General features: G+C 31.6%; 1 long non-coding RNA gene across 1 annotated transcript; it reads right to left on the bottom strand.

Annotated features, from left to right (window-relative positions):
* Positions 1-425: 425 nt before the first annotated feature.
* On the bottom strand, positions 426-12,703 carry LOC148273550 (uncharacterized). Its single transcript, XR_015824550.1, has 3 exons — positions 12,570-12,703; positions 8,982-9,056; positions 426-1,733 (listed from the first exon to the last, which is right to left on the bottom strand). It is a non-coding gene; the product is annotated as an uncharacterized LOC148273550 (long non-coding RNA).
* Positions 12,704-13,487: the final 784 nt, after the last annotated feature.

Here is a 13,487-nt window from a genome sequence, read left to right as displayed (position 1 = left end):
CATTTCCTTAAAAAAAAGTCAAAGCGGGTGGTGTAACGATTTCTTTGTGGAACAAATTCAAAGGGAAAATGAATTATTTCATTAGAGTGAATTTCGTTTGGGGTATAAATTTGACAGCTACCTGTTGGCTTGGAAAGGACTATCTTAAAATAGAAAAATGAATTCATCTAGACGAGATTTTAAACTTTTGACTAATGGTTTACTTTTTTTTAAATTGACCTAAATATAATACAAATAAAGAGAGATAATTATCATTCCTTCGAGTATTAAATGTTAACAGTCAATGACCCTGATTTAGCATTGATACCACGATATTAAGGCTCAAATGCCTATGCGCGAGGATAAGGGACATTTGCAATCAATCGGTTGTAGAGTATTTATTTTATAGGTTCACAAGAATCTTAAACAAAAAAAAATTAAACGAGAAATCACGTAAACAACAATTTAATGGTCAATTTACTTATTATTTTATAACAAAACGTATTGGAAAATCGTTAAAAATTCTATATTCTGGTATTTGTATTCGATATTAAGAAACATTTTTTTATACTGTATACCAAATATTCTTAACTACAAAATACTGATTTTTACAATTCGTCTAAATCAAGATACCGATAATCTTGTATCAAACTAGAATGTTATTATTCTAAAAATATATACATAATCTCAATTATGTAAGTCAATATTAGATCACGATTTAGAAATGTGATTTTTCAAGCCTGGGCGGTATCTGTCCCGGAATTCAACACTCTATTTTGGCTTCTTTGCTTGTTTTGATACAAATAAAAAAATGTATGTAACCAACCATTTATTCATAATTATTTCATGGCTCCCTTACAACAAAACTATTTAAGCTGACCATTCATTAGAGAAAACAATAAGGCATTTATAATAATCAGGAAAACACCCAAAGCCTTGTATTGTAAAATTGTATTCTTGGGTTTTAATTATGTTGCCTCACAAATTTAGTATTATTTTCCGCTTGCGCACAGTTTAATAAATTTATTCTTTATAAAATAATGTATTTATTTAATATATAAATTTGTGTATCGCAGATTGCCTAATTTTAGGAGTAACTATTGTACTTTAGTTACGTTTAAATATTATGTTCGCAATTATGTCACATATAACAATTATTTACGGAATTTTTATATATCTGATTTTATTATTAATCCTCATGGTATAATAGTTTTGTGCGTTTGACTTGCATGTTGCGAATTCGAATCCTGGGAATTTTTTTTTTTTTTTTTTTTACTTCATACGATTTGATAATTGCCCTCGACTATCATCTGGAGCGAGGTGAGAATAAATTAATCACCTTACTTTTAAACAATGCGCTTTTAAGGTAGGTACACATACATTCGTTTACTGCAGTTGGGTACCCACATCACATAATATATTACGTGCGTATAGCAGAAACCTAATTCACTGTTAGGCATAGAACAATATATATTTAAGTTTTGAAAGTAATAAAAAATATTAACGCCAACGTTAATATTGGATTAAACATAAGCAGTTTTTTCTGGAATGCTTATATTCAGCACGAACTATTTGCTTAATTGTACGCTCTTTCAAAAATCATCCAAGCGGTTTTTATATTATGACAACGTGGTTGACCACAGTAGGATAGACACAATTTTTTTATACAAATAGTGTTTTTAAAATACGGCAGAACAGCTGCCAGTCCACCTCTCAAGAGAAAACTTGATGTAAAGGTAAACAGACCAACGGTTCTGAAACAAGGAAAAAGAAGTCTTTTCAAGATTTTTTAGAAGCGTACTCGGCGGGCATGACGTGTGACGTCAAAATGACGTGACGCCAACTGCGAGCCATTTTGTATATGCTCGTCCTTAAACCATAAAATTATAAATGAAAACTTTTTTAAATAGAGTCATATCATTAGAATTGCGAAAATCTGCTCTAAATATTTTATATATTTTTCAACTTTATTCCTGATTTGTGAAAATACCATATTTTTTTAATAAGCTACTATTAAAAGTCTCTAGATTTTTTTTCATAAATATAATTAAGTACATCAAATTAATCGTAGCACATTTTTACCAATAATTGTCCGCCACTGGAAAGATAATGAAAAACTTCAATTTACTTATTTGATTAGAGAACAAAGTTATCTTAAACATGTCTTACTGAGTTATGTCGGTCTGGTTTTACAAGCTCAATTTGTCAAATTGTGTTTATTTTAACAATACTTTTAATAGATATCAGATTAATCGGTTGCTTTATGCAAAAAATTGTCGGGTTGTAGTACTGTGATAATGTTGCAAACTCACAAATCAAAAGTCCGAGTGACGAAGCCCGCTTTAAATAATATACATATTGCATTTATTTTTGAAATAATAATTTGAAAATTTAATGCTCCCTTAAAATCTGCATAAAAATGCATGATAATTGAAACGAGTCGGGAAAGCGGACGTACGCGGATGAATGTTCCCGAGGCTTTAATTAACCTGAGCAAGTCTCAGTCGGCCGTGACCGCGCCACATACTACCTTTACCTCTCTTCCTGTGCCTGTAATTGTAATACTCTCTCTACCTGTACCACTACCACTACCGGGGCTCAAAAGCTGAAGAGTAAAAAGTCAAGATTCAACCCGCCGCTGAACTTCGCTTCAAGAGCGTACGTGAAAACTACATACAAACAGACGGCATATTTTCAGACTGTAATCGGAGTCTGCAATTAGTATTTTAATTCAAATATGCACAGAATAACATTCTCTTATTTTTTTATTTGAAATCTGAAATGTCAAAAAATACTCGAGAATAATTTCATATTTCGAATTTTCAAAGTTAATATTTAGAATTTTTAAATGTATGTAAATTATTATCTTTGAATTTTTTTAAATATTTTTTGTTCGTCTGAAAACTAGTTTCAGTATAATTTCATTAGTAAAAATAATAATAACTTATCACTCCCCTTTCTACACCTAGCAATAACTTAACTTTTTCAAAGTAAACATAATAATAACATATAACTTCAAAATATTTATGAAATTGTGTGCACAATATACATTTTTAATTAAAATTTATTAATTAAAACAGCGTATATAATAAAAACGCGTCAATATAATAAACAGATAATATATGCAGTACTGAAGATATTACTCGAGCGAATATGTTTATTATGATTATTTTTAACGAAAAGGTATTATGTAAAGCTGTTAGTATGCAAAAGAGTAACAACTTTTTATTTATTCATTCAAAATAATATTCCTTTACAGATTCATGAACTTATTAAGGCTTTTTAGGCTGTATAATAATATAAAATGAACTATAATATATAGTGAACAAAGTATTATGAATTAAGGTAATCAATACGTGGGCAACTTTTTAGCACTTTTGAGCCGAGGATATTTTGTGTATTAAGAAAAATATGTTTACATTGGAATTTCAGTCAAATTCGTTCCTTATTAAAAATAGTGCACGTTTTTAAAAAATATATATTAATTTACCTTCCGCAGCAATCTCACAATTCTGGCCACTGAATTGGAGTAGAGTGCTGGCGAGAATAATACTGATGATGAAAAGTAGCAGTGCGGAGACTATCCAGAACCTGGTGTGTGGCTTCCTACAGCCAGCTGTGGTTCCCTCCTCCGTCAGCACAGTGTGTGTCTTGGCTCCGGGCCCGAAGTGCACCACCGTACTCCGCGGGGCACTCAGATCCTCCAGCAGTACTCCGGTGGAGTCGTCGCTCCCTCCGTTCTCTTGGGGGGAACACAAGTATCCGTTATTTCCGGAGTTCTTCCACTGCCCCTGCTCCTTCTTCTGGTCGGGAATCCCCGCCTGGCTTCCTACCGCGCTCACTTCCTTAACAGGCGACATGGATATAATTTTACGTTTTGCTGAATTTCCTAAATTAACGAGCGCGCATCACGACCCCCGAACCTAACCAGAGTTTCTAAGGATGTTTTGCCCGGCCCGCATGATTTATCCTCATAATATTTTTCGCGGGAAAGCTTCTCGCGAGTTAGTCGCCAGTTACTCTTTTTAGCGCTTAAACACTGATATGTAAAAATGAATTATTTTTTAAAATATTTTACTAGCCAGAAGCAAATTATTATTTATCAAGTTTTAGAGATGTCCCACGCTCGTATCACCAGAAACTCGCGAACGGAAGTAGTTTGACAACTCGGTAGCCGAAAGTTATTCGGCGCCAGTTAGTTGCGCCGGACTCAAATGTCAAGTTTCAAGTGACGCTCCGAGCGGGCGCGTTTGTGTTATATTTATTTTGAATTGAAGGTTCCGGGGGAAAACGACGCGAGCGCCACGCGGCGGGTGCGGGAAACTGTTTGAACTGCTCTCCGCCTCATTCCATCGTTATCGCAATACTATTGTCGTCTCTAGGCAAATTAAAGCTGCACGAAAGCTCTCGATGTGTATGCATATTTTCGTATTTAACGTCGATAACGAACCTAGAATTATATTTACTAATATTTTCTTCAAGCGTACGAGATGAAAAAAAGGCTTTTGAACATTTATTTACGTTGATTTATGTACGTGATATATATCACACACTGTGCATGTACGTATTACGAGAAATATTTTTTTGATAATATATACAAAATACTAAGATAAGTAAAATATTGGTTTGTAATTTTGCATATTATCGGTGATAATGCAATACCGCGTAACTATAAATTGATTTTCTTGGCCAAGGAACCTAAAAAGCGTTCCGTCAAAATATTACTTACGGTTTTAATCAATCAAAAATACCGCTGGAGTATCGAAATAACTAACATTATTAATGTTGTATATATAAACATTATATACACATGTAAATAAATAATATTATATTACATTTATATTACACGTACATTTGTACATACATACATTATAAATACAAATAAAAATATCAATAATTTAAAACTAACGACTCTTAATCCCTATAACGAATTGTTATTGCAGTAAAAAAAAGGTTACGCGGTATTGCAAGATCACCGACAATCTGTGTTTTTAAAAATATATTAAAACTAACTACATCATTTATTAATTTATTTATTTTTTACAATTTTTTTTTTGCATTAATGATAATGTTTCAATATATCATATTTAAATAATTATGAAATATATTCGACATGGAGGTTTGAACCCAGGAGAGACTATCAGTATTACCTCATTTGTATTCGGGAATTTATCCTACCAATTTTTCAGGTAAAAATCAATTTGGAATTTTTCTATAATAGATACATTTTTCTTTCAGTTTGGTGTTAAAAATAAATAAAGAAACCTCCTATACTACAAAACCAATAGTAAAAAATACTATTTAGTCAAGACGTCGTAAAGATAATTTCATTGAAAATTTGAAATAAAACGAGAAGATGAAAACCGTAAAAAAATTTTTTTTAAAGGAACAACCCGCTAAGCTTCTATTTAAAGGCTTGTCAGAAGGTGGGAAAGAGGGAATATGGAAGGAGGTTATGAAAAAATACACCACAACACCCAGACCAATTGTGAAAAAATATATTTCTTGAATTCTTGCAACTGGCGGGAATCGAACCCGCGACGCCAGTTTCACAGTTGGTCGTCTCACCATCTGCGCCACGGCGCCCGTCAATTAATTAAAAAAGTATAAAAGTAGATTGTATGGAAAAAATATGTTTCAATTATTTATATTAATCAATAAAAAAAATCTTGTGGAAATAAAATTTTAAAAATAATAAAAATAACTAATAGGGTACTTAGTAGGCCTAAATTTTTTTTTCTGCATATCGGGGTGTGCTTCTATGGGTAGGTTTTATTCGTGAAGGTTTATCATAACTCACACGACCACATGTATATTCATTATAATGTCGGCTTTCATTAAGAATAAGGACATAATATATCCAGTGACTAGAGTGTAATAATGATTACATTCACCCTCAAGCACGGAAACGTGAGCCTTAATAACCATTTCCCTCAAAAGATCCCTTTGCCGTGACGTACAAGTTAGTAATCCACATTCGATGAATGTTTAATTAGAAATAAACCATTAGCAGTAATGATATCATTTGACCGCCAACACGAAGTGTAATCGGATTAATTATTATTCACGCACAAATTATAAATGAGATTTGACTTTCTGTTGGAATGAAACTGGGAGAGTTAATCTCCTATCGTAAAGGTTGGACCATTTTCATTTTAACCTAGCTTAATTCATTCTACTGAATTCTCTCACACATAGTACATGTGGCCGCTATCTGAAAATTATAAGCTTGGTCGTATAATTTAACAAAAGCTTTCGAGAATGACAAAGTATATCATTTTCAAACGAGTTGAGCATTATGAAATCATATTTGAAGTTATAAACTTAAGCATATTTTAGTTTATTTTCAAGTTCCCTTTTGTTTCAATTCCTATTCAGTCACAAATTTACCAGCAGATTTGTTTTTTAAAATTTATTTAACTACTTGTACATAACAAATACTTGTACATGGGCGAAAAATTTGCCAAATGGTAATTTCTTACAACCAACCAATAAAATGAAGGTGTTATTAAAACGTATTTGAGAGAAAATATATTTTTTCAAATAAAACAAAATTGATGCAGAAATAGAAATGTGTATATTAATTCATTAAAATCATTACTGGTATTCGATCAAAATAGGGAATTAAAGTAATAAAAATGTTGATAATCTACCTAATGAAATCAGCGATTCCCAATGAAATATTTTTTATACCATTATGATATGCAACCGATTTCTAAATTGATATTCAGCAAACCGCAATTATTTTGAATTATCCGAAAATGTCAAACAACCAATATTACAGAAATAAAAGACTGGTGATACTTGAATCTACAAATTTTGGATAACCAGTGACTGGTTTCATCACTTTTGCGAGATCTTCGAGACTGGTATATTTATTGTAAAATTTAATGAATATGATTAAATTTCTTATCTTAATCTGCCGGGAGCCAGAAATGACTAAATTAATCATATTTAGTGTATTTCATTGCCCTTTATCGGTTTCGGTAAGGGCAGGTATGAAGGTAATATAAACGTAAATAAGATATTGTTAGAAATTGAATGTTACAACCAAAATTATCGTCTTTCTAAAATAAAAAAAAGAGAATACAATAACAAAATAAAAAAAGGTTTTAACTAAAATATTTCAATAAAAAATATTTTCAAAGTATAATTTATATAAGTATAACCGAAGGTATAATTTTACGTAGAAATAAAGGAAAATGTCACAAAAATTTATGTGATTTAAAATGCTCATATTTCTTTTCAAAAACAAAAAATAAGATTTTGCTTCGGCCACTTTCATGTTCAACTTATTATCTTCAAATTATTACACGAAATTTTAGTTCAATACTTGGTCTTTATGTGAGAACCCAGATACCTAAGTTTAGTCTTAATTTGAAATGGCATAATCGGCCGGTCTAAAAGTCATTATATTTTAGTTACATAAAACTTTTAAGTATATTTTTTAGTAGAAATACCTTTGAAAATTATTGTATTTATCTAATCTGTGTTATTTTATTTTTTTATTATTGCACGATTGAAAAAAAACATTTGTTTTAAAATGGCAAAATCGTATGATTTCCTCATTTTGCGTGCGTTTTACCAGACTACAGCCTTAAGAAAAGGAAGAGTAGAAGAAGTTGTTGTAAGGAGAGTGAATGCGGGCAACAAAATTAACGGTGCGCTAAGCACAGTAATTGCTAATAAAAATATGTCAATCGAAGCTAAACTGGCAGTGCAGAACGGAATTTTCGTCCCAACACTTATGTATGGAAGTAAAACATGATATTGGCAGAGAAAACGAAAGGCAATCTCCTAGACGAATGTGTGGGAAATCAAATGATGCAATCTGGCGATTATTGACAAGATTAAGAAAAGTTTCTCTGAAATAGTTAGGTCATGTATAACGAATGGATGACAAAAAAATGGTCACACAGGTATATATGGCGAGAATGAACGGTAATGTGAGACGACGACGACCAAGGAAGACGTGGCATGATCAGATAAACCAAAATCTTAAATCTAGTCAAGTCAAAAGCAGGCAGAACCGGAGGGCATATATAACAAGATGTATGAATGCGAAAGAAGCTAGGAATGGATGCTGGAATAGACGTGTGTAGTGGTCTATCCTCTATGCCTGCCCCTAGGGGGGAATAGAGTGATGGTGGTAGTAGTAGTAGCTTCGCTTACATAAATTAGCGAATCAAATGTTATGAAATTTAAAAATACATTTAATTTACGTAGATATTTAATAAAAAATATTATATAACTTTTAATTAATACTCGGCCTCGTAGTGTAATGATCAGCGCGTTTGCCTACCAAGCGAGAGGTCTCGGGTTCGATTCCCGACATGGTTGAAATGAATATTTATTTGAAGGGGTGTTTCATACCAGAATATTTCATAGTCCGTGGACTGGTACCTGAAGTATAAGACTGATCATCTTATCTTCATGTAACAAAAAAAATAATCAATGTACGCTGCGATTGGTGTACCAATTCAGTGCCCTATGCACCATCAGGTGCGGAAAGGGAACGACGATGGTGATTAATGCTCTTAAAAAAATTAAAACCTCTAATAATTTAAATGGTAATACGAATGAACTTTTTGGACAATTTTCATTTATTCATTTTCACTTTTTATAAAATATACTAAAAGAAATAATGTGTTTTCGCTGGGGTTATCCGTGCCGAGGACACATTAAAATGCACTTACAAATAAGAATACATAAAATCTAGAAAACATTATGTACAGTCAGAAAATTTTCAAAATAATATTACCCACTGTTTTACTGTACTTGTACGTACATATCTTAATTTGTCTCGAACTTTTTTATTCATTCACGAATAATTGCTTTGTTAATATTTATTTATTCAGACACAAGTATAAACTCCATGGATCTAAAGTCCTGTTTTGAGTTGGGACGAATAATATACCACAATAACATAAATAGTAGCATAATAGTATTATAATGGCTTAGCAAAAATATCATTTAGAAAAACAAAGCACATCAATACTCACATAATCGAAAAATCATCAAGGAGTTTCCATCTTAAATCGCTCCTCCCGAAGAAAATACAGTCGTGAACCCCTCACCTGAAAATTGATTTTGTCCTTCAGAGCAGTATTTTTCAAATTGTGTGTCGCGGGCCCAAGCATGGCAAAAGAAAAAAATAAGACATTAAAAAGAAAAACTGACATCCTAAAGGAGGGGGAAAGGGTAGCGCCGGGGCCGCGATGACAAACGCCAATTTCATCGGTACATATTGAGACGGAATAAAGTAAAATCGAAATTAATATACGAAAATGTGTATAATTGTGCGAAAATTTAAAGTATCTTCGTCGCTAATCTGTGATTGAACATATTTAGAAAAAAAATACAAATTGTATTTTTCATGTAGAAAACTTAATTTTACTTTGTAAATAAAACTGAAGGTAAATGTCAACTTTCCATTATTATACGGACCCATATCTCATGAAATCTAGAGCTGTTTTTTATTTTTCTACTCGTAAGAAGGTCGCGTATTGAAAAAGGTTGAATAACAGTGCTTTAGAGCTTATTATGCTTTTCCAAAATATTGAACGCTCGACAAAGGAGAGGTGCCTCTGAGCAGTGCGGGTTTAAAATAATATATTATGTATTATGTTATTCATACTCTGGGAAAACTTCGTACGAACATTTTGCTGAAACCTATCCTTATTGTTCGACCATAAGTGTGTCAATGCTTCTTTTAAGTCAAATTATCTCACATCCAGCACCTTCATGCACTGGAACAACTTTACTGTTTTGACTGACATATTGGAGAACACCGGAATATGATCCTTAGCAATAATTTCTATGGAATCATAAAAGGCTTCATGATAGATGCCGCACAACCCCCACAGCCAACTATTTCACAGGTTGCAGTGGATTGAATTAGCAAAGTACAAACTTCTGAGAGTTACAATATCCAGAATGTCTCTTAGAGAGCAAAATATATGACACATCTAGATAGTGGCTAGACCTAACCCACCCTTCGCAGATTCGTATCAATGATAATGCCAAGGTATTTTAGGAATCTACCCGTTTCAAAAGTTGGCATGCGTTAGTTCATAGATAATGCGCACTGCTTGGTAGCGTAGGTACTGTCATTTATAGGTATAAGTATTTTATCGATGTCAAGAGTAAGAAGATTATCATCGTATCATTGTTTAATAATGTTTATACCACAGTTTGCGTTCTGAAAAAACGGAGTCCCAGTCACCAGCCTTGAATAATAAAACCGTGTCGCCGGTAAATATATTTTTCCGCCATTATTTAATGAAGTTCAGTGCTACGGGAAATTTGATACGAAAATTGTTTTCTTAGGCGGTAAAAATTAGAGCATTTAACTATACGACAAAGTTTCTGGAAAATATATGAAAATAATACGTTTTAATAAACATTAACTACTGTGAAACGTCACAGGTTTAGGTGATCACGTGTTTAGAATAGCCAATCAATTATGTGTTGTGATGGATTTCCAGTTTCCGGTTAGCCGTGTTAAGCGTGTTTTGAAGGCTACGGGGTTTTCTTTTTAAATGCCAGAAAATCTCACCGACTTGAACTCGTGTAGTTTCAAAATAAAAAACTTTTCGTAGCGATAAAAATACGATACATAAAAATATTTTTTTGATGGCTTAGTTTGATAGTCTATTAACAGATAAGAACTTCCTTATTAACGAAGATAGTTAACGAGGACCAGGAATAGGATCGGTTCAGTTCGAAAACAGAAATAAGGAAGTTCAGTGCTACAGGGAATTGGATACTAAAAATGTTTTCTTACGTGGGGTAAAAATTAGAGCATTTTTTAGTAGTACGGCGAAGTTTCTCGAAAATGAATAAAAAAATTAATAAAACGAACTACCTCACAGGTTTGTGTGACTCATCCGATCAATTATAGCGTTGTTATATGTTGTGATAGATTTCCGGTTTCCAGGTAGCTATTTTTCTCAACGATTAGTGAATTTTGACAGCTACAAGGTTCTACTTTTAAATGGCAGCACAACTCACCGATGACAACTCGTGACGTCACAGGTGGAGTTATCTCAAAATTGCCGTACTTTAATAAATCATAAAGATGATAATACAACATATATATTTTTATTTTTAGGTTTTTGGCTTTAGTTTGATAGTTTTCTAATAAATAAAATGGAAACCTCTGTACTTCCTCATAGGAAGACTATCAAAGGTTAAATAAATCGATAAAACAAGACAAAGTTAAGATTCGTCAAAAAAATAACAGAAATAATTACATACGTTTTTTTTTTAAATTTAAAATCTTGAAATAGTGATAAACAAATTATATAATTTTAAAATTCTCTTAGTTTACAATCCTTATGATAATCAAATCATTAATATAAATCATTAAATAAATAGTCCAGATCTTGTCTCGATGTCCCTTATGTTTGTCAATGCTTCTTTATTTTTTTTAATGTTTTAAACTATTCTTTTACTATAATATTTAAACCTTATAAATTGTATACATGGATAATGTCCGTTAATAAATAATTAAATAAATATAGGGAATATCTGTTTTTTATTTTTAAGTAATAAAGGTCTATGAAATACTGTCCAGTAAAAAATTTTTTTGCTAAGTATTTGTAGCATAAAACATATTTTTAAACTTGTAATTTTGAATTACCGCAAAAACGGTCATACGATTGGCCACGCCCCTAATACGTCACGATTCATGTTCATTGGTTCCGACCATACAAATTTGTTTAGAACATTGTCACGAATCTTGACGTCACAAGCTGCTAAGGCCAAACATGTTGCGTTTTTCTAGCGACGTATTTTTTATTGATGCTCTTTTTTTAATTTATGTATGTAAAATTTCTCCACAATATCCAAATTGATTTTGAAAATACAAGTATTCTAAATCCATTTTATGTATTTTTATCGGTATTCGTAGTATCCGATATTTCCCTATTCCCTTTTCACACCTAATGGTGCATTGGACACTGCGTTGTTACACCAGTCGCAGCGCATCTTGATCATTTTTGTTACATGAGGGTACGATGATCAGTCTTACGCTTCAGATATCAGTCGTAGGCCTATGAAATATTCTAGTGAAAAAACACATTTTTTTAAATAAATATTTCATATCAACCATGCCGGGAATCGAACCCGAGACCTTTCGCATGGTAGGCAAACGCGCTGACCATTACACTACGAGGCCGACAAATTTACATACAATACATTGTGAAATTTGTGTTTAAATTTAGACAAATGCAATCAAACTATCGTGACTCATGACAGATTTTATTTTTTGTAAGTAACGTACCGCGGTCCAATTATTACACATTATGATGAAATTTTTGTTTTTTTTAAGAATCTTGTATACCATTTTATTGAAATGCAAATAATTATGAACCTCTTAAAAAAAACGAAATATTTCCTTTTTAGTTTTGTGAAATCGAATTAAGAAAACTGTATGAAATGTTAATTACGGTTAATTATTACTTTTATGGAGACATACTAAAAGTGCAATAGCTTACTTTGTAAAAAGCAACAGGAACACTAAGAATTTATTACATCCGATTTTAATTAACAATCACCATGGGTACATAATTATTTTAATATCTTACCTTTAAAATAATTGCGGATCGAATCTGGATGAAATGAACAATCCCAGAATGCATAAAATTTTGTACCTTTTTATTTCTTCTATTTTATTATCCACAATACTTTTACTCAACTATACCAATCCATAGAAAAAAAAATGTACGATGATATTATTATTCTTTTATTTTTTTCTCTATGGAACATCGATTTTTGAACAATTCAATTTTTTTTAGCCAGTTGGGCAAGTACTTACTCTACTTACATAGTAAGAATATTATATTCTCAACCAAAGTAACAAAATTAATTAACTCTGTACATATAATAAACATAATATTCATATAATATTTACGTATTAATATTTTAAATGCCATATCCATCATTGAATGCAGATAAGGTTAAGGAAGAGGTTCATAATATAACATTAATAAAAACACTTATTCACATAATTATAATTTTTATTACAAAATATATATTTACATAATATTTTTTTGTTACAAAATATATATTTAAAATTATTATATAAAAGTACCTGTAAATGAGCAACCAACAATATAAATTAATATTCAAACTAAATATATTTGGCTTTTTGAAATAAAATATGCTGATATAACATTGTCAGCCTCTTGGTAAAACAGTCAGCATTTGCCAATCGTGCGAGAGGTCTCGCGTTCGATTCCCGACATGGTTGACATGAAATATTTATTTAAAATATGTTTTTACTGGCACCTGAACCATAAGACTAATTATCTTACCTTCACATAACAAAAAATCTCTATATAAGCTGTGGTTGGTATACCAATGCAGTGCCCTATGCACCATTATGTGTGGAAAGGGAATGATATTGACTTTACTTCTGTGAATTCTAAATGTTTATATTAATATGTATATAAATGGTACTGAAGACTATAAAGAAAAGAAAATTTGAGTACTTTGGGCATGTG

This window comes from Micrasema longulum, unplaced genomic scaffold (assembly GCF_059751315.1).
Source record: "Micrasema longulum isolate JH-2025_06_02 unplaced genomic scaffold, ASM5975131v1 h1tg001917l, whole genome shotgun sequence".
Taxonomy (NCBI): Eukaryota; Metazoa; Arthropoda; class Insecta; order Trichoptera; family Brachycentridae; genus Micrasema; species Micrasema longulum.
This window is presented reverse-complemented; position numbering and strand designations above follow the sequence as displayed.